Below are 21818 nucleotides of genomic sequence, written 5' to 3'. Positions count from 1 at the left end.
TATATTTGTGTCCTTCTTAAGATTTTGTTGAGATCTGAAGTTCTTTGCTTATTATGTTACATGTCACAGAACCTCTTCAAACATTGGAAACCTATGTGACAGCTTTGTTCTAAAGTCATATGTCTGAGGTAAATTTGAACATTTAATAAATGTCTAAGATTGTGGAACAGTGGAAATCCATCGTTCCTGGTTGAGGAGGTTTGAAAACCTAGTGAAACTGAGGGATGCTAGGCATTTCAACTGACTTCAGGGAAACAAGGCAGGTCACTTGCCCAAAACCCCTCCATAGATTTGTGACCATCTGTCATGCCAAGGTGACACCCAAGTTCCTTAACAGGTAGAGGAGACAACCACAGGTTATGAAGGAGACAACCACAGGTTATGAACCGTATACTGATTCTTTTCATCAGGATCCACCATGGAGGGTCACTCAAAGGCTTTCTTCAGGAGACTAGATAGTGGCTTTAAAGGTAAAGTCCTTCTCTGTTACTCTTCAAGATGGATTCTGAAGAAAGGAAGCAGTCTATAGTTTCAAAGCATTTATTGTCATGGCAGAAAGTGGATGAGTAAAACTGTACCCCACTTCTTAGAGGGGGCTTGAGATCAAATACATTTTGCATGGAGGAGTGTCTGGAAAGGGAAATTCATTGGTAAAGCCTCCAGGGCTTTCAGTATCTCATTATAAAGGAGATCTGTTTTTGGGCCTAAGTGACCAGTAATCATGTTCTCTAAATATGAAGGGACTTGGGGCATTGTCCTGACATGATGATACTAACAAATCTATGGTGAACTACAGGTTAGTGAATGGTCTGTTTTTCTGGGAATGAGGCAAAATGCATAGTATGCCTCAAGTCACCGGGCTTTCAAACTTCCTCAGTTGGGAACCATGGTCTTTTACCGTTCCATAGGAGGTCTCTTAGTTCTTGAAGGAACGGTAGGTTAATGGCGCTGTGATTACTGGGGAGTTTCTAACACATTTGATGTTGAGAGGGTACCTGAAACCCCAATGACTTACTGGTGAAAGTTGTGAAGCACATTGCCCTTGACTTCCTGGTTTAGATAGGGTGTTCCTGAAGTCTCCTTGAGCTGTAGAGAATGATTTGATCTCCACTTCATTTATTTGGGAAAGTGTGAATCTCCATGGTACTGAAGGAATAAATCTGAGGCATCTTTGTCAAAAACACAACTGGTAGGACCCATTGATAGTATGAGGATGCTGATGTATCTATAAACAAACTATTATGGATAACATGCTTTAGAGGCAGAAAGTCTCAGAATATGTTGGGGAAAGCAGAAATGCCAAAGACTGTCATACCAGGGGAAGATCAAGAATCAATTTGGAGTGTAGAAAAGGCCTGAATAATTCCTTACCGAGGCTTAATGGACCCAAGGACATTCGTATCATGCAGGGTGTCCAGTAGTGTAATCAATCTCCAACATTCTAGCAGGCAGTTCCCAGGTAGATCTCCTGATAAATCATCTCCCTACTTCTGAGCATGACTGGCTGTCTCATTTTTGTTGACAAACTTTATCAAAATTACAGCTTTATTAAACTTACAGATACATCCTTTGTCTATGGCTCTCCTCTCTACTTTTAGGTACTAGGACCTCAGAGGACTGTTCTTTGAACAGAGCTTATAAGGTCAGAGTACCACAAGATGAAGTACTCTGTGCACCTTAGATCAAGAGAGATGATTTGTCACTACTAAGTGAGATGAAATAGGTGTAGTTCCACAGTGGTCAATGGAAGCTCATGTTATTCTCCATGAGGAGCAAATTGTATAGCATGATCTCCTGGCTACAAATTGTGATATAGTCTTAACAAAAAGGATAATGCTTGCCATGATTTTAATCAGAGCGTCCTATCTGATGTGTCAGTGTGTATCTTAGGTAGCTAGGCATAGAAGCTGTAAGTTTGATAAATGGCTGATTACAAGTAAAAGTTCAAAACTCCTGTTTCTAAATGTAGCAGAGCATGGGAAACGATGAGGGCAGCTTGTGAATAAATAGAGCTGAAAATATCATGGTAAGGGAACATAGGTCCCAGGCCACCCTCTTGCGATAGGCTAACTTAGGGTTCCCATTTTGCAGACTGGGAAGGTCTGGTGACTCCTTGGGCAGAAGGGCTAATTTGGAGGCTATGAAGTGCAGAATTGATCCTCTCTAGATTAGAGGACATATTTCTGGACTCTGAAGAATGTTTGAGAGGATAGTTTGACCCTCTCATGTTCTGAATGGGAAGCTTGAGTAGTTTGACCCTCTCATGTTCTGAATGGGAAGCTTGAGTGTCCCTTTGCTCAGAAGGAACCTTTTTTGTGTGGTTTTAGTAGATTTGGAATGTCTGTTATTGCTTCAAGGTGGAGGGGGACTTCTGAGGACTATCTCATGAGATTTAAAGGATCCAGAGTCTCCTTTTGCAGAATCAGAAGATGTAAGGTTTCTGTTAGTCTCAGTTTTAAGCTTCACACCCCTCATGTCAGCTCATACTCCTATTTTGAAGAATGGCAGTGTTTCCATCCCTCATCTTCTGAATGCAGAGTTTTCACAACTTCTTCATCTGAAGAGGCATGCCTTGATTTTTTCCCTGATTTAGAATACCTGGAGCAATGTCCTGGAGGGGGAGAGTGTCTGAGACATTCTTTAGGAGTTGTAAGAGATCTGAAACTTAATTTTGATGATTTTAAGGGAGAGCCACTCCTTTGAGGAGTTAAGGTAGTACATGAGTTCTTCCTGGCATTCTTGGAAGATGTGAACCTACTTTTAGCAGAAGGGATACATTTTAAGTCATCAAGTTATGAAAGGGAATAAGTGATGTCCCCTTCAGAAAATGGGGCATATTTTAGCATCCTTTGGGGAGATATGAGATGTCTAGGACCTTTCTTGGAAAACAAGAAATGTGTCGGGCATTCCTCATGTGAATGGAAAGAAATAAAATCATCTTGTGAAGAAAAAGGAAGTCCAGGAAAGTCTGTTGAACATAAAGTTCCCACAGTATCTTGGGTAGATGGCATTGGCTCTAGATGTCCCTGGCCTGCCTGAGGAAGTTCCAGAGTTTCCTAGGGAAATGTTGGTGTTTTAAGGATCATTTCTTCAGATACTAAATGGTCCAGAGTATGTTTAATATGTTTCAAAATCCCCAAAGGCTGACACAGATGGGAAAGATTCTAGAGTCCTTGACACAGATTCTGAAATCTTAAAATTGGATTGGATAGATGGCAGAGGTTCTTCTACATCTGAAGTAAGTGGTGAGGCAGGTAGAAATCTGAGAGAATCTTGTGCAGGGGATAAAGATTTCTTAAACTCTTGGGTCACAGGTGGTATTTTTGCAGTATTTTCCATACATGGCAATGTTTCTACTGTGTCATGGGTAGATTCCAAATGTCCAATGTCTTCTGGATAAGATGGCAAATGTCCTATTGCTTCTTTTCCAAACAGGATCCTGGGGTCTGGTGGGTTAAATAGAAGTTTTCTGCAGGCATGTGATCAGTTGGTAACTCCTGTTCTTTGCTCTGGGAAAATTCAGGAGTTCTCTGAGTTCCATGCAAGGAGAACTGAGCCCTGTATCATCTTGGGCATATTCCAAACTTTCTGTGCTCCCCAAGGTATCTGAGGAAAGATATATAGTTATTTGGTCAGGTGATGATGTTCCTAGGAAACCCTGAGCAGACAGGGAAGGTCTCAGAGACAATAAGACAGGTTGTGACACTTCCATACACAGTTGGTCAGATAGAGATGATCCTATACTCACCATGGTATTTGCTAAAATTTTGAAATCTCCTGGTGAAGTGTTGGATATTCCTGGCTCACCATGTCAATAAGCACAGCATTTTAGATTTTCCTGTAAGACTGACAAGAGCCTCTAACTTCTTGAACAGATAATGAAGTTCCTGAGCTCACTTGAACAGTTAGGGACATTGCCAAAGGACATAGTGCAGATGATACAGATTCTAGTATTCCTTGTGCAGATAAAGAAATTTCCTTGGGAGCTATGGAAGATCCTAAAGACTCTGAAGCAGATGGGTCTTTATGTTGGAGCCCTTGAACAGAATCCAAAGACTCAATTGTTCCCTGGCATAAGCTAGAAGGTCTTAGAGTACTTTCTGTAGATTTAGAGAGATCAAAGGCCACTTCTGTGGAAAGGGATGACCCAAAAGGCTCGGGGAAGGAAATAAGGAACTAAGTTCTTCAGATATTGAAATATCCAGTGGTGAGTCATCACATACCACATGTCCTAGGGTAGCTCTTGAAGATTTTTGAATCTAGTGCAGATGGTGAGTATTCTAGAGGCCCGTGAACAGATGCCAAAGATTCTACAAAGCCTTGTGCATTTGCAGAAAATCAAAGATACTTGGTCAGATTTCAAGGATTCTACCACCATTTGAGCAGGTTGGGTATCTCACTGACACAATGGGGAAGATGATCAGTCTGCTACTGTGCAGTGTGTTGAGGTGGATGATGTTCCTGTACCTTGTGTATGTAAAGAAGGACTTGAAAGCCTTTGGGCAGATGTAGAATATTGCATATATCTTTTTGTAGATGTGGGGAGACACACGGTCCCCTGTGCAGAAAGACAGGGACTCACAGCTGCATGAACCAAATCAGAACATACTTTTGAGTTCCATGTGCCCAGGAGGAACAACCCAGAGGACAATGACAACTTTCAGAATACAGTGATGTATTCGTCATGGCTTTGGCTGAGATGGAAAGTTTCAGAGGGTCCACAGCTGATTGAAAATGTGCTAGATACCCTTGACCAGATGGGAAAGATTGTGCACCTCCTTAAGTAGAAGATGAATGCTTATCAGGTTCTGGATGTGATGGTAGCCAAGTTCCTTGTCTAGCTGAAGCAGACTGAGAAAATGCCACAACCTCCCTAACTTCTGCCAAATGGAACAGGGTACTTTCTGTGTCTTTATGTTGTGCCAATATCCCTGAAGATTTTGTTGAAGGTTCTAGCTTTCTTCGAATGGATGACAAAGGACTTTGCACAGGCAAATTTTCCTTTGCTGTTGTGTGGTTTTCCTTTTGCCATTGACAAGTTAGCAAATGTCCTACAGCTGCTGTAGTAGATAGTGGAAGTACCTGAACACCTGCTCCAGATGGGCAGTGTTGTGCATATCCTGGTGAAGACAAAGTTCCCTGATTTGCCTGGCTAGATAGGAGAGTTCCAGTTGACTGTTGCGAACTCTATGAGCATTGTTCAGTATGTTGAACAGATGGAGAAATTTTGAGATTCCTCTGGGAAGGAGTTGAATATTCCAAATAATCTGGAACAGATGGCACAGTTCTTATACTTTCTTGCTTGGATGTGGACAGTTTCAGAAATCCTTGGGCAGATAGGGTAATACTCAGACCCCGTTTTGCAGATGACAAAGATCTTAAAGTTCCTACGGTAGTTAAGGAAACTCCTTGAGATCCTTGAATACATGAACAACTTTCTACATCCTGCTTGTCACTTTCCTTATAACTTAGAGTCCCAGAACTGGAATGCAAAATTTCTTCATTTCCCTCTGGAGATATGGGCTCTCCTAAAGTAGCTTCTGCATAAAGGGACGCTTGTACGGGTACATGAGTAGATAGTGGGTGAAATACAGAAATGTTTCCTGATGCATTCATCTCAAGACTTGGTTGTGAATTTAGGGAAGTTGTCACAGCATTTTGCAAAGATGGGAGAGAGACTGGACTTGCTTGTGATGGTGAGGAATGGGCAAGAGGCTTTTGGTCATGTGGTAATGTTCCTGATGTCCTTGGCACCTGGGAAGACATTTGTGAATAAACAAAGTCAGTAGAAAAATATTTATATGTACATTGGGCAGACTCAGATGTTCTAAGAAACTTTTGGGAAGATGATGGCTGCTGGAGAGACTGTTGAGTATATGTTGATGGTCCCAGAGTTCACTAAGCATATATGCAAAGTTTGGTAGATAGCAACTCTGATAGATCCCTTGAACCTGCTAAGGAAGATTCCTCAGCTCCTTGATCATGTGGTGCATGCACTATAGGTTCTGGGTGAGATGGCAAAGCATCTAGATTCCCTGGGACAGTTGGTCAGGGATTCTGAGATTCTACCATTCATGTTGAGTGACCTAGCTTCTTCTGGTAAGATGGTGAATGCTCTAAAAACCCTGGGGTAGATGACAAAGAATTTCCATACCCTTGGACAGACTTGGAATGCCCTTGATTACAACTCACTGTTGCTTGTGTGGCTGGTGTAGTGTGGGGAGGTTTCTGAGGAGGTAGTGCAGTTAATGGCATTTTCACACTCTTTTGGGAAGGTAATTTTCTTTTAGATGAAGAAGATCTCAGAGCCTCTGTAACAGTTGTTGAATGTTGCAGAGTATCATGTATACATACAGAAAGTACAGAAGCCTTCTGAAAAGAATTGAAACCTTTCTCTGATCCTTGTTCATATGGTAAATTATTTGGTGTCCTAGTATCAGATTTGGACAATACCATAGCACCACTATGAGATTGAGAATGATTCTCAGCCCCTTGATTAGATGGCAATATTTGTGCCTTCATATGACCATGTTGCGAAGACCCTAAAGTCCCTGTCTTGCATGGTGGTTTTCCTACTGTTCCATGTCCTGAGGTAGATTGTCCCAGATTGTCTTTTTCTGATTGGTATTTTGTCCCTTCCCCTTAGTCAAATGCCAAAGGCTCTTGGTTCCCTTGTGGCAGTGAGGGCATTTTGAGAGTACTTTGTAAAGTAAATTCCGTATTGTAGATGAAAAAGAATGCAGATTCTCCTTAAAAGGTGGATAAATGTCCAGTGATCCTTGGGTAGTTACCAAAGGTTCTAAGGCCTGTGTAGTAGATGGATAAAGTTTCTGTGCATCTGGTGCAGAGAGAGTCTTCTATACCTTCTTTTCTGGCTAGCACAGACCCTTGAGATCCTTGGCAAGATGAAGAAAATACCAAAGCCTCTGTAGCAAGAGATGGATGTGGAGCAGAACGAGATGTTCCTTTGGCTCCTGTGTCAGATGGAGAAATGACTGTGTCTTTTTCCACATTTGAAAAATGTCCATGCTTTCTGTATCTTGATTTTGATAGCTTTACCACTGTAAAAGAGACCAAATGTTGTAGAATCTTTTGGGGAGATGGTGAAGGATCCAACCCTCCTGGAAGTGGAACAAATAGTTCAAATGCTCCTTCAGCTCTTTGCAAATGATCTAGAGATTTTAGGATATTAGGGCCTGGTTGCAAAACACCTGGTGCACTTGTTAACTTTCCTGCAACATCTGGAGATGGCAAAGTCTTTGAAAGGCACTGTCATGTTTTTAAGGTCCTTGAGATTCTGGGGTAGATATTAAATGTTGGTGTGGACCTTGAATTAAAAGAGAATGTCTGAAAGTTTCTGAAAATCAGAAACAGGTTTCACTGACCTTTCAGGAGATGATCTATTTTCCATTCTCGCTTTTGTGTACCTGGGGTTTTCTACAGCCTGTGGCATAAAAACCAAACATTCTATCATTCCTAGAGAAGATGTCAGAGAATGAAAAACCCCTTGTCCATATGAGGAATTTTCTAAGAATCTTTGGGAATAGGCCATAGATGCTTCAGTTCCTGTTACAGAGGGAGATTTCAAGACCCCTTTAGCATGTTGTGAATGATGTTGTCTATCATTTCCTAATGAGGAAAATCCTGTATGCCCTGAAGCTAAAGGCAAAGCTCATTGTGTCCCTGAAATACTTGGAGGAGATTTCAGAACAGTTTGTGAATGTGTCAAAATTCTGAGTTTCTCCGTGGCAGATTGGCAGTGTTTCACATCTTCCTGTGAAGGTGCTAAGCATTCTGGAACCTCTTGGGGAGATAGGGAAAGACCTGAAGACTCTGTTGCAGATAAGGACATTTCTTCAGGTTCTTTGGCAGATAGCATATGTTCAGGAGACTTTGGAGCAGACAGAGAGGATTGCAGACCCTGTGTGCCTGGAGAAGTTTCTAAAGCCTTGGCATTAGATTGCAAAATTTAATGAGCCTCTTGGACAGATGCCAAAAATTTCTGAGTCCCTTGGTCAGCCACACAAAGTTTAATAGTCTGTACACTATGTAGCACATGTTCCTTCAGTACCTCTCCCGTTTACTAATTGGCCACTAATTCAGAGTAAACAGCAATTTGGGAGTGAGAAGAAACAGGATGAAGAGATCATAGATGAAGAGGAGGAAGCTTGCCTTCTGTCTTAGTATAAAAAAGAAATGTGTTACTTAGGAAAACTCAGAGACCCTTGGTAGGGGTTGAGTGGTATCGCTGAAGAGATAGACTTGATATGAGCCTTACACATATGGGAATCAAGTGTTGGAAGCTTCACAGAAGCATCTGGACTTCCATCTTCTTCTGGTTCCTGGATGTCAGAGTGTTTATATCATTCATTTCTTTATTCCAAAGCCAAGAGTTGGAGAGTGCACAGTTGTTTTCCTGAGAGCTATGGCCTTTATTCTTTTTGCCTAAGGATAAAAAGTCCTAAAGATGAAGGGACTGACAGGTATTTTGTCCTCAGCTCAGAGTAAACTCCTCCAAGCTTTGGATGCCTATATTGCAGTTTGTGTCTGATACTGATATCTGGGAGAGCGAAGTGCTTCTAGTTGCGACTTCATCATCTTTGTATTTCCTCGTGTATTACTCTGAATCCAACTTCAGATTTCTGAGTGAATAACTGTGATTAGTTGGCAGTTTTCTTTACTTTTATATCTTTCTTTTTTATTTTTTATCAAATTTTAGTGTTTTTAAACTGGATGAGTCTATATTTACATTTAAAATATTATTTCCTTCTCAGTTTCCTGCCCATAAGATCACTACCTGTTCATAATCCGTTCTTCTCTAACCATACTTCTGCCCCTTGACATTCCCTTGAACTGGGAGACAAACCAAGGTTGGACCAAGGGCTTCTCCTTCCATTGCTGCCAACAAGGCCATCCTCTGTCACAAGTGCTTTTGCCGTCATAGGTCTGTCTGTCCATGTTCATTCTTTGAATATAGGTCTACTACCAGAAAGCTCTGGTTCATTGACAGTGTTGTTCCTTTGCGGTTAACAACACATTCAACTCTTGTAATCCTTACTCAAAATCTTCCAACAAGATGTCCATTTCAGTTCACTGGTTTGCCACTAACATTCACTTCTGTATTTGACATACATGCTCTAGCTGTGTCTCTCAGTAAATATCTATATCCAGTTCCTGGTAAAATGCACTTCTTAGCTTCATAATTCTTATCTAGTTTTGGTGGCTGAAATATATATATATATATATATATATATATATGGAGCGCTTGTAATCATTCCTGAACATCTACAAACAAGAATTCCATTTTCAGTTCACAGGTTTACCACTAGCATTCACTTCTGTATTTGGCATTATCTAGCTGTGTCTCTCAGGAAAACTGATTCCTGGAAGAATGCACTTCTTACCTTCATCAATATTGTCTAGTTTTGGTGATATATATATATATATATATATATATATATATATATATATATATATGTATATATATATATATATATATATATTGTACTTTTGGTGGCTCCTACAGCTATGAGTTTAGGTGGATTTTTAACATGAATTCAACACATCTTGGTCAAGGCTGTAGAATCCACAAATGGCAATGCCAAATAGACTCCACCTGTTCTTTGAAACTACTGAAATTGAGGCTTCACTGGTCCTCAAGTCATTCCTCTCCCTGCCCAGCCTCCTATATCTTATGTTTGGCCTTAACAACGAATCATGGTAAAATATCGAAAACCCTCCAGTATGGCAATGAAACACAAGAAGGTAGATATTGCAGAACTGATACCAAGTGGGACTAGAGAACCGAATTTGATAGCCCATGGGTCCTTTTCTTTATTAATTTTTGGTAATTTTTGGATAAAATAAGGATTTGGGAGTGTGTCAATTGAATTACATACACAATATTTACACTGTTATGCTTACTCTATAGTTGGGCCCCCTTTGTTGCCAAAATCATTTCAGAAAATAGAATTGGAAAACAATTTTTGAGTACACATTCAGTAATATTATAAAGTACCCTTTCTTGGAATGTACAATAAGAAAATATAGTATAATATTCATTCTATTAAAGGACTATAGGGAAAATCCTAGTGTTTGGGAAACAGATATCTGAGAAAATAGAACTATAGGCCATAGGAATGGACCAGGGAATAAAATTATTATCCAGAAGAATCTCCTCCACTCCAGGTTCCTAAATCTTTTCTACCCATGCCAAGCCCCTGACTATCTTTCTCCATTCAAATCATGTAACCAATAATGAAGCCAAGAAAATTCCCTAGCTTTAGATGTAGTATGTAAAGTTTTCTACTGCGTCACAGGAGACACTCCTGTAAAGTGCACCCTTGAATCTAGTCAATGTTAGTAAAGCAGTTCAGCAGGTAGACCGTGGCAATGCTCAGTGATATCATCATTAGGCCCTCCCTGAAAAAAATCTCCTGTATCCTGCAGAGCCCTAGCTTCTTCTGTGATGTCACAAGTGTTGTTGTGACAACAATTTTATCTCAGATATTCCTTCAGAACCTCTAGGGTTAACTAACTGGCCTCTAATTCAGAGTAAACAGCCATTGGATGGTGAGAACAAAGAGCATGAATTGATCAGAGATGAGGAGAAGGAAGCTGTCCTTCTGTCTTGGTAATAAAAAAGGAAGAAATTTGTCATCTATGGGAATGCTAATTGAGTCCTGGTTAGGAATTGAGTGGGTTGGCTGAAGAGATAGCCTTGTCCTGAGCTTTCCACACATGGGAATCAGGAGCTGGGAGCCACTCAGAATCTCCTGGACTTCCCTGCTTGATATGGTTCCTGGAAGTTAGAGAGTTTATATAATCAGTTTCTTCATTCCAAAGCCAGTCGTTGGGAAGGGCACAGTTGTTCTCAGCATCTAATGAAATGATAACTTGTTTTGTTTTCTTTGAATTTGTTTTTATAGTGAGATTAGTTTGATTAGTGATCAGGATCTGTATATTGATCCATCCCTGTATCTCCAGGATGAAGCCTACTTGATCATGATGGATCATTGTTTTGATGTGTTCTTGGATTTGGCTTGCAAGAAATTTACTGAGAAATTTTGCAGGCCTATTCATGAATAAATTGGTCTGAGAACAAAGAGAACACACACAGAAGGACTGAGAGAGAAGGTCTGAACTAGAAGAAGAGAGATAGAAGGACCTAGCTTGAGAGGGGCTGAGCTGAAATGTATGCATTGAGATAAGGAGAACTGAGCTAAGTAGATCTGAGCCAAAAAGAAATGGGCTGAGAAGAAATGTAAAGATAAATAACTTATGTAACAATCTGCACAATGCAGGGGGAAAAGAGGAAAAAAATAAAGAAGCTGGGAAGAACAGAAGATGCAGGCAGGTTTCTCCTTACCATGGTACAGAAAAGGTCATTTCTTAATAGCAAAGCAGGTGTCTTGTTAAAAGGCACAAGCCTTTTCTTTTAATAACTTGGGTTTAATTCACTTAGCATTAAAAAGGTAGTAGCGATTTCTTTCTCTCTGTAATAATGATTGGAGTTCATCTTTCTGCACTGGTCCTTGGTCTTTTGCTCCATATGCATACATAAGTATGGATGTCTGTTTAAGTATGTAATTATGAGAATGCATGCATGTGTGTGTGTGTTTCTGTGTGTGTGTGTGTGTGTAAGAATGTAATTGTGAAATTGCATGTAAGTTGGACCCAGCTTAATTTGAGTGGAAATGTATCAATGCAAATTTATTGAATACAGGTGGGAAATTATATGATTATGCATATTTGACTATGTAAAAATTTTTACTTCTGTAATTGCTATGCACTTCTCATGGTTTAATAGATGTTTATTGCTCCAAGCTTCTCCCTAGCCTGTCAAGCAAAAAGCATAAGGACCAGAGGGAAAAGGCTCCAGCAAGTAATCCTCTACCTTATATCCTGCTGTTTTAGAATGAGGTGGTAAGTGCCAGAGACTGCAGTTTCTGGTCTCAGAAGACAGACCAGTTACAGTAGCAAAGCATAGGGACTTAGACATAGATAAGTAAATCAGGTACAGTAATATAGTAACTTCTACTTAGATAAGTATACATGTTATTATACAGCAACACGAAATACCTTGCAAAACAAAATCTTAACACATATCTCATAAGACAAAGTCTTACCCTCTGCTAACACGCTTCCTCCTCAGCTGCCTCACGAAGAACCAACAGGAGAAAGAAGATCAATCTTAGGGCTGGCCCATGGCAAGGAGGTGTATTATTTGTTTTAGGATGAAATGTTCTATTGATATTTGTTAAATATATTTGGTTCATACATTGTTAGTTTCTTTGTGTCTTTGCTTAGTTTCTCTTTCCATGTTCTGTCCATTTATAAGAGTGGGGTATTGAAGTCTCCAACTATTATTGTATATGGTGTTATGTATGCTTTGAGCTTTAGTAAAGTTTCTTTGATGAATGTGTATGCTCTTCAATTTGGAGCATAGTTATTCAGTATTGAGCTTTTCTTGGTATATTTTTTGTTTGATGAGTATGAAATGTCCTTCATTACCTTATTTCATGACTTTTGCTTGAAAGTCTCTTTCATTTGATATTAGAATGGTTATGCCAGGTTCTTTCTTGGGAACATTTGCTGGGAAATTGTTTTCCAGCCTTTCACTCTGAGGAAGTATTTGTCTATGTCATTGAATTGTGTTTACTTTATGCAGCAAAATGCTGGGTTATATATATATATATATATATATATATATATATATATATATATATATATATATGTGTGTGTGTGTGTGTGTGTGTGTGTGTGTGTGTGTGTGTGTGTGTGTGTGTGTGTGTGTTCAGTTACTGTGTGTCTTTTTATGTAGGATTGAGTCCTTTGATGTTTAGTGATATTTGGGACGAATTGTTGCTTTTTTCTATTTTTTTGTTAGATGTCATATTTAGTTTCTGTGGCAATCTTCTTTAACTTCTTTTGTGATTTTTCAAAGTCGATTATTTTCTTGCTTTGTGTGGGGTATTGTTTCCCTCCGTGTGCTGGAATTTACGATCTATTATCTTTTGAAGGACTGGATTTGTGGAAATATATTTTGAAAATTTGCTATTCTCGTGGTATATCTTGGTATCTCCATCTATGTAGTTGAGAGTTTTTATAGTAGCATGGGCTGACATTTTTGTTCTTTCAGGATCTCTGTATTAAATGCCCAGGATCTGCTAACTTTCATAGTGTGTTTTATGAAGTCTGGTGTAATTCTGGTAGGTCTGCCTTTTTATGTTACTCGACCTTTTTCCCTTACTGCTTTTAATATTTTTCTTTGATTTCTGCACTTTATATTTTGACTATTATGTGATGGGAGAAATTTCTTTTCCAGTCTAATTTTTTGGAGTACTTTATTCTTCTCATATGTTGTCTCTTTCTTTAGGTTAGGAAACATTTCTAGTATAATTTTGTTGAAGATATTTACTGGCCCTTCAAAGTGGGAGGCTTCATTCTCTTATATCTATTATACTTAGGTTTTATATTCTCATTTTGTCTGGGATATATGAGATGTTTTGATTGAGTTTTTTTTGTGTGTTTTGCATGTTTTGACAGTTGTGTCAATGTATTCTATGATATGTTCTGCCCCTGAGAATCTTTTCTATAATTTATATTCTGTTGTTTGATGCTTGCATTCTTGACTCTTAATCTCTTTCCCAGGTTTTCCAATTCCAGAGTGTCTCTTTTTGTTGTTGTTGTTGTTGTGGTTGTTGTTGTTGTTGTTGTTGTTGTTGTTGTTGTTTCTGTTTAAATCTTTACCTTCTAATGGGTTTCCCAATTCCTCCACATGTTTGGTTATGTTGTCCTGTAATTCTTTAAGGGATTTTTGTGTTACCTCTATAATGGCTTCTATCTGTTTATATCAGTTGTCCTGTGTTTCTTTGATGGAGTTATTATGTCCTTCGTAAAATCCTTTAACATCATCATGTTAAGTGATTTGAAATACAAACATTTCTTTTTCTTTTCTGTTGTGTTGTGGGTATCCTAGCCTTGTGTTGGTGTGAGAACTGGGTTCTGATTATGTCATGTAGCCTTGGTTTATGTTGCTTAGGATGTTATACTTCTCTCTCGCCATCTCGTTATCTCTGGGGTTAGCTGGATTTACTGTCTCTGCAATGGATTGATCCTCTTTAAACCTGTGTGTCAGCACTCCAGGGAGACCAGCTCTCTCCTGAAGGTTCCTGTGTACCAAGAGCTGTGGATCAGGTTCAGCTACAAGGAATAGATAGAAACCTAAAGTATCCTGTAACAGACTGCACCTCTGTTCCTTTGTTCTGAGGGCTCCAGGCAGTTCTCTCTGAGAAGTGGTAGTCTCTCCTGTGCTCTTGAGTGTGTCAGCATTCCTGGAAGTCAAGCCGTTTTCTGGTGGGATCTGGGGATAGAGAGATGAGGTACAGGTTCAGTTCTGGAACTCAGCTTTGGGACCTCTTGTTTTTTAATCTTTCACCGAAACAGCTCACAAAAGAAATTTGACTCCCTTACCAGTAAGCTCCTAGGAATCATCATCTCTCTGTCTCTTCAGAGATGGGACCACAAACATATGGCACCTGACATTTTTACATGGGTGCTGTGAATTAAATTTAGGTATCTCATTCTTTCTGGTCAAATGTATTCCCAGCTGAGATAATTGCTCCGTGAACAAAGTGTTGTGTTATGTTGAAATAGTCTATCTGTGACAAATAAAAATGTTTAGGCGATGTCAACTAGGTCATTGAATTGAAATGTATTGAAGAACTCACATAATTACTACATGTTGGTCTACCCAATGCATGGAATGAATATTCAATAAAACGAAGAATAGTATAAAGTTTATTTTTTACAACTTACTGAATTATGTAATAAATAATAAGTCTCCATTAATGCACCAGGTCCATAATAGTGGTATAGATTAGGAATGAATAAAAAATATTATGAATTTCTCTTATAAAAATTGCATTATAGTACAAGAAAAAAGAGAGAAATGAATGCATAAATCAGTGTGTTGGAGTTGATATTATGCAAGTAATTGAAGAATCTATTTTAGAAATAAGGTCATGGAGATTGTCCTAAGGAAGTGACATTTAAGTTAAATTAGATGAGAAATAATTGAACTATATTTTGGGCAAAAATCACAGTAAATATAAGGTCAATAAAAGGATGAAGACCTTGAAATATCCAAAAAGTAAATATGAGAATATTTTGTATTGATTAAGAGATAGAAGAGTGGTCCAAATAAAGCTGAAGCTTAGGCAATGTCATATATGGGATTATAGAAACAATTTTAGATATATAATTTTTATTTACTGAAAATCTCCTAGAAATCGTTGAATAGTTTTAAATAAGTTTGTTTAACTCACTATGTATATAGTAAAGGACTCTGGTTGCTTATGCATTATGAAATGATATAGAGAAAGATTTGAAGAATATTTTTGAAGTCTATAAGGAGGTAGTGTCAATGATAATGAAAAAGAGTCATACCAGAGATCTATGTTGGAAATTGATGTGTTTTGTTGTAGAATGAGGGTGGGATGGGCAGGAAGAAAAGAAAGACAATGTCTTTTTTTTGAGCAAATGAAAAGATGTTGGTGTTATTTACTCTGATGTGGAATATTTCATGATAAGTGGGTTTAGGAGAATTTTAAAAGAATTTATTTTCGGTCGATTTACTTGAAGATGCTTAAAAGAACCTCCAACTCACTAGACATTCCAACTTACTTTTCATGGTTTGGTTATTTAAGCCATTTCTCAGACCATTATTAGCTGTTATATAACAAAAAAACTTACTTTAATATCTGTATTTTTCAAGTTTTATCTGGGAGTACTTATATAATTAAGAGCAAACCTATGATTATACTACATGCTTATTTAGTATATTCAGACAAATTATTTGCCCATTTATTTTCTACAAACATTTTGGATTGAAATTAAAATTTAATCCAAGTTTATGGGGGCTGACACGCTGTTTGATTAGAATTTAATTGCTCATGAATGTGTATTTCACAGAAAGAAGTCATTTGCTCAGATTTTGTAAATTTACAAACCCTAGAGGAGTCAAATTATGTAATAAATTATAGCTCTTCCACTTTTTATCTTTAGTATTTTAGTGTGTTATAATATACATGCAAAACTTCCTAATCCAGTTGATTTAACAGTAAGTTAAACATATCAACAACATTTTACAACTATGAATAATATATGCTTTCAGAAAATTTTCATGACTTCAACACAACATGACCATTGGGAACAGAATAAAACACAAATAAGGAAAGGCGGAAAATGATTGACACATGCACTGTTCTTGGTTTGAAATTTAACAATCATGCGAGTTATAGGATAGAGCTTTGAACGTAGAGTCAAGGAGAGGATGAAAAATACTGAGAAAGAGTAGGTAAGTCGAATTCTTGCTACATGAAAGAAAACACTGGATCTAAAGGTAAGGTACATTTTATATAATGACCCTCGTCTTTTATCACTATTTATTCAATGCTTTAGTTTTGTTCCTTTATTATGTTTCAGAAACATCTCAATGATTCTCGCTATTCTTAAATAAATGAATATGCAGTTCAGCTGATTTAATATTCCACATTATCTTAGTGTTCTTCTATATCTTTAGATATTAAGATTATAGAGAATTATTTTGACTAGAATAAAATTTTATTGTTTCTTTATCATATGAGAGAAGCAATTATTTACAGAGAATGAATGTCAATAAAGGTTTAAACCATATATATATATATATATATATATATATATATATATATATATACATATTTTAGCTCAATCATTTATACCTCCTGCAAATGAAACACAGTAAATGTTACTACACATATAGTATGTAAAGGGAGTGATATATAGCAATAAAAACATCACCTATGCATCCTCAATCATCTGTTATCCCCATGATGAAAGCCAATCCTAGGAAGAGAAGATGGTACAGCCACACTGGAGGATAAATCAGCTTCAATCAAAATGAGGATTGTGCTGGAAAGTGATTTGAACTAAGTATAGTTAAGAATAATGTAAATAAGTTTAATGTTATGAGACCTGGTTTACCTGTCATGGTTGCCTTTTCTTAACTTGGGCAGTCACATTTCTGCTCTGTTGAATGAGACGTCTCCACCATCTTTGCCCTCACATATTTCACTTTGTCACTTGGTCCTCAGTACATCATTATACCTGGGGATGCATTTTTATTTCTTTCTTTTTTTACATTTTACCAAATATTATTACTTTTATGATTGGATATTTCTATATTTATATATCTAATATTTTTCCTTTCTCAAATTCCTGCACAAAAGTTCCCTAACCGGTCCCCCTCCCCTTCTTCTATAAACCCCCTTGCTGCCCTTTGACATTCCCTTGAACAGGGTGTCAAACCAAGGGAAGAACAAGGACTTCTCTTTCCATTGGTGCTCACCAAAGCCATCTTCTGCTACATATCCAGTTTGAGCCATAGTTCTCTCCATGTACACTCTTTAAATATGAATTTAGTACCATAAGGCTCTGGTTCGTTGGCATTGTTTTTCTTATGGGGTTGAAAGTTCCTCCAGCACATGTAATCCTATCTCAAAATCTACCAACAAGAGACCCACTTCTAGTTTACTGGTTTGCTAGTAGCTTTCATTTCTGTATTTGATATGCTCTAGCTGTGCCTCTCAGGAAAGATCTATATCCAGTTCCTGGCATCAGGCACTTCTTAGGTTCATCAATCATAATATATATATATATATATATATATATATATATATATATATATATATATATATGTATATATACACATATATAATTGGATGGCTCCTACAGGTAGGAGGTTAGGTGGAATTTTAACATGGATTCTGCACAAGGATGTAAAAAATGTAGAATCCACAAATGAAAATGCCAAATAGACTCCATCCTATTCTTATGAAACTATTGAAGTTGAGGTTTCCCTTGACTTCAATCCATTCCTCTCCCTGCCCATCTTCCTGAATCTTATGTTTGGCCTAAAGAAAGAATCATGGTAAAACATCCAAATACTCAAGTCTGGCTCTGGAAAACAGGAAGGTAGATATTATAGAACTGATATCTAATGGGACCACAGAACCTTATTCAATAGTCCATGTTGTCTTTTGCTTTACAGATGTCTCGTAAATTTTGGATGAAATATGCATTTCAGAGTACATTTGAAGTAGGTACACAATATTTTCACTGTTCTGTTCACTCCATAGCGGTGCCCCTTTTGTTGCCAAAATCATTGCAAAAAATTGAATTGAAAAACAGAATTTTTGAATTCACATTCAGGAATATATATAAGGTCTCATATAAAGGAATGTACAATAAGAAAATGCAATAAAATATTCACTCAATCAAAGGTCTGTATTGAAAACACTAACCTTTGGGATACAGTGAAAACCTAAGAAATTGAGTCATATGTCACAGGAGTGGTCCATTGAATAAAATAATTATCTAGAAGAATCTCCTCCACTCCACGTTCCTTGAACATTTCTACCCATGCAAAGCCCCTGACTAACATTCTCCATTCAGAGCATGCCACCCCTCTTGAAGCAAATTAAGTCTCTAGCTTTAGAGAGATGTAGTACATAAAGGTTTCCACTGTGTCACAGGAGACACTCCTGGAAAAGGCACCCTGAATCTGCTCAATGTAAGGAAAGCTGTTCAGCAGGTAGGCCATGGCAGTTCTCAGTGACATCATCATTAGTCGCTCCTTGAAAAATCTCTTGCATCCTGGAGAGCCGTAGCTTCTGTGATGTCACAAGTGTTGTCGGGTCTTCAACTGCACCTCCGATATTCATTCAGTACCTCTAGGGTTTACTAATTAGCCATCTATTCAGAGTAAACAGCCATTTGGGAAGGAGAACCAAGAGCATGAAGATATCAGAGATGGGGAGAAGGAAGCTGGCCTTCTGCCTTGCTTTAAAAAAAGGAAGAAATACGTAGTCCTTGGGAATACTCAGTGATTCCTTGGTAGGGGTTGAGTGGGATCACTGAAGAAATAGCCTTGATCTGAGAATTCCACAAACGGGAATTGGGAGCTGTCATCCTCTTAGAAGCATCTGGACTTCCCTCGTTGTAATGGTTCCTGAAAGTCAGAGAGTTTGAATCAATAAAATCTTTACTCCAGGGCTGGGGATTTAGCTCAGTGGTAGAGCGCTTAGGAAGCGGAAGGCCCTGGGTTCGGTCCCCAGCTCCGAAAAAAAAGAACCAAAAAAAAATCTTTATTCCAAAAACCAGGGGTTGGAATGGGCTCAGTTGTTTTCCTGAGAGTGCATAGCTTTTATTATTTTCCCCTGAAGAAAAAGGTGCTAAGGAAGAAGGCAAAGACAAGTATTGTGTCCGCAGCTCAGTGTAAACTCCTCCATGCTTTGGATTCCTATAATGCAGTTTGTGTCTGACACTGACATCTGGGAGAGAGAAGTGCTTCTAGCTGAGAATTCATCAACTCAGTCTTTCCACTAGTATTACTCTGATTACCATTCCCTGACAGTGATAATTTAGATTTCTGAGTCAATATTTGTAATTACGTGGCAGATTTCATTTCTTTAATTTCTTTAATTTTTTAAATTAATTTTTTAGCAAATTTTATTGCTTTTTTAATTGTATATTCCTATATTTGCATTTCAAATTTTATTTTTTTCCCAGTTTCCTGTCCATAAGAGCCCTAACTGGTCCCCCTACCCTTCTTCTATAACCTCCCTTAGTGCACCTGGATATTCCCCTGAACTGAGAGTTAAACCTAGGTTGGACCAGGAACTTCTCCTTCCATTGGTTCTCAAAAAGGCCATCCTCTGCTACAGTTGCATTTGGAGACATAGGTCTGTCCATGTACAGTCTTTGAATATTGGTCTAGTAACATAAAATTCTGGAGTATTGGCATTGTTGTTCTTACAGGATTGATAGACCCTTCAAATCTTGTACTCCTTTTTCAAAATCTACCAAAAAGTGGTCTGTTTTCAGTTCACTGATCTTCCACAAGCATTCACTTCTGTATTTCAATGGATTCTAGCTGTGCCTCTCAGGAAATATATATATATATATATATATATTATATTTTCCATGTGGATGTAATTCTCAGAATAGGATTCCTTCAGTTTCTGCTCTAAATTCATAGATATTTTTCTTCCCCCTTTAAAAAAAGTTTGAAGCATGAACATTTTGGGTGTCCTTCTTCGGCTTCCAGTGGTCTGTAGTCTGCATCTTCAGTAATTTGAGCTTTTTTGGCAGTATCTATTTTCGGTGATTTCATAGCATGTGTGTTTTCCTGTGGTTGTGTTATCTCAATTAGTATTATATTTTCTATTTCAATCCATTTGTCTATGAATTTCTTGAAAATCATTGCTTTTGGCCGAATAGTACACCATTGTGTAGATGTACTACATTTTTTGTATCCATTGCTCTGATGAGTGCCATTAGGGGTTCTTCTAGCTCCTGGTATCATGAATAAGGCTGCTATGAACATACCAGAACAAGTGTCAATTTTGGATGTTGGAGCATCCTTTGGTTATATGCCCAGGTTAGGTATATCTGGGTTGTCAGGTAATGCAATTTCCAATTTTCTGAGGAATCTCCAGACTCATTTCCGAAATGGTTGAACCACTTTGTAATCCCACCAAGGAAGAAGGATCATTCCTCTTCTTTGACTCTTTATCAACATCTGCTCTCTCCTGAGTTTTTTTTTTCAGACATTCTTACATGTGTGAAGTGGAATCTCAGGTTGTTTTCATTTACATTTCCTTGATGACTAAGTATGTTGAAAATGTTTTTAGATGCTTCTCAGTTATTTGATTTTCCTCAGTTGAGACATCTTTCGTTATTTCTGGAACATAATTTTAATAGGGTCATTTGTCTCTCTGATGTCTAACTTTTGAGTTCTTTGTATGTGTTAATTTTATCCCTCTATCAGATGGTGGATTGGTATAGAACTTTTCCAAATCTGTTCCTTGCTGTTTTGTTCTAACAGTGTACTTTGGGAGGCAGTTTCCTACTACAGTGAAGAACTCTCAGGACTGGCTCCTTCCTGACTTCCCTACGTGTTCTGAAGAGTAATTGGGGAAACTAAACAACCATGTTATACCACTACAAGCATGCCTACCTATAGTTGTGGGTCTAGAGAGACCTATCACTGATTCTGGGCATCTTTCAAGAAAATGTAGGCTGGTGGAGTTTGCAGTTTCACCCTGTCTTCTGTGATTACAGGCTATTGTGTTGTGAAGCCAAAATACACAATGTGCAGCTGTGAATAGGCCTGAGAAAGGTGACTCATTGGATATCTGAAGCATTGCTAAGGGATCCAGAGGAAATCAGCACCCCCTGCTCAACAGAGCTTTGGGAATACTGACACTCTTGCTTCATCTCTATATGAAGCTAGGTCAAAATATCACCTGTCAGGTATGTTCTTGAACATCCTTCAGTGTGGTAGCATTGGAGTGCAATGAAATACTATGCAGGAGAGATGTGGGAAACATAGAACTCTTCCATTAGATATTAGAGAGATGAGCTGTATTCACATTCAATTGACTGTGTATGTTCCTGGTCTTTGGCTTTGATCATGCAGATGTATTGTCTCATACTTCATTGTTCATGTGGCCAATTTGTGGGGAAAGTACGACTCACAATTCTTTCCCATTTTCCCATCCTCCATTCTAGGGTAATAGATTTTAGTGAAATCCTTCACATCTTATATTATGGACCAACACACCTGACTTTTCTTCCATAAGCTCTTCTCCATTATCCCTACACCGTAAGTGTGTGTGTGTGTCTGTGTGTGTGTGTGTGTGTGTGTGTGTGTTTCTGTTAGAGTGCTTAAATGGTTAGTTTGTATGTAAGTTTACAGAAACCTTGTCACTGAA

General features: G+C 38.1%; 1 long non-coding RNA gene across 1 annotated transcript; it reads left to right on the top strand.

Annotated features, from left to right (window-relative positions):
- The first annotated feature begins 10537 nt into the window (after positions 1 to 10537).
- LOC147997981 (uncharacterized) lies at positions 10538 to 21287 on the top strand. The gene is made up of 5 exons (XR_015647432.1): positions 10538 to 10633; positions 11827 to 11925; positions 16178 to 16360; positions 18092 to 18139; positions 21166 to 21287. It is a non-coding gene; the product is annotated as an uncharacterized LOC147997981 (long non-coding RNA).
- The last annotated feature ends 531 nt before the right edge of the window (positions 21288 to 21818 follow it).

Source organism: Rattus norvegicus, chromosome Y, assembly GCF_021556685.1.
Source record: "Rattus norvegicus strain SHRSP/BbbUtx chromosome Y, alternate assembly SHRSP_T2T, whole genome shotgun sequence".
Taxonomy (NCBI): Eukaryota; Metazoa; Chordata; class Mammalia; order Rodentia; family Muridae; genus Rattus; species Rattus norvegicus.
The sequence above is the reverse complement of the archived record's forward strand: the minus strand, read 5'-3'. Positions and strand labels throughout refer to the sequence as shown.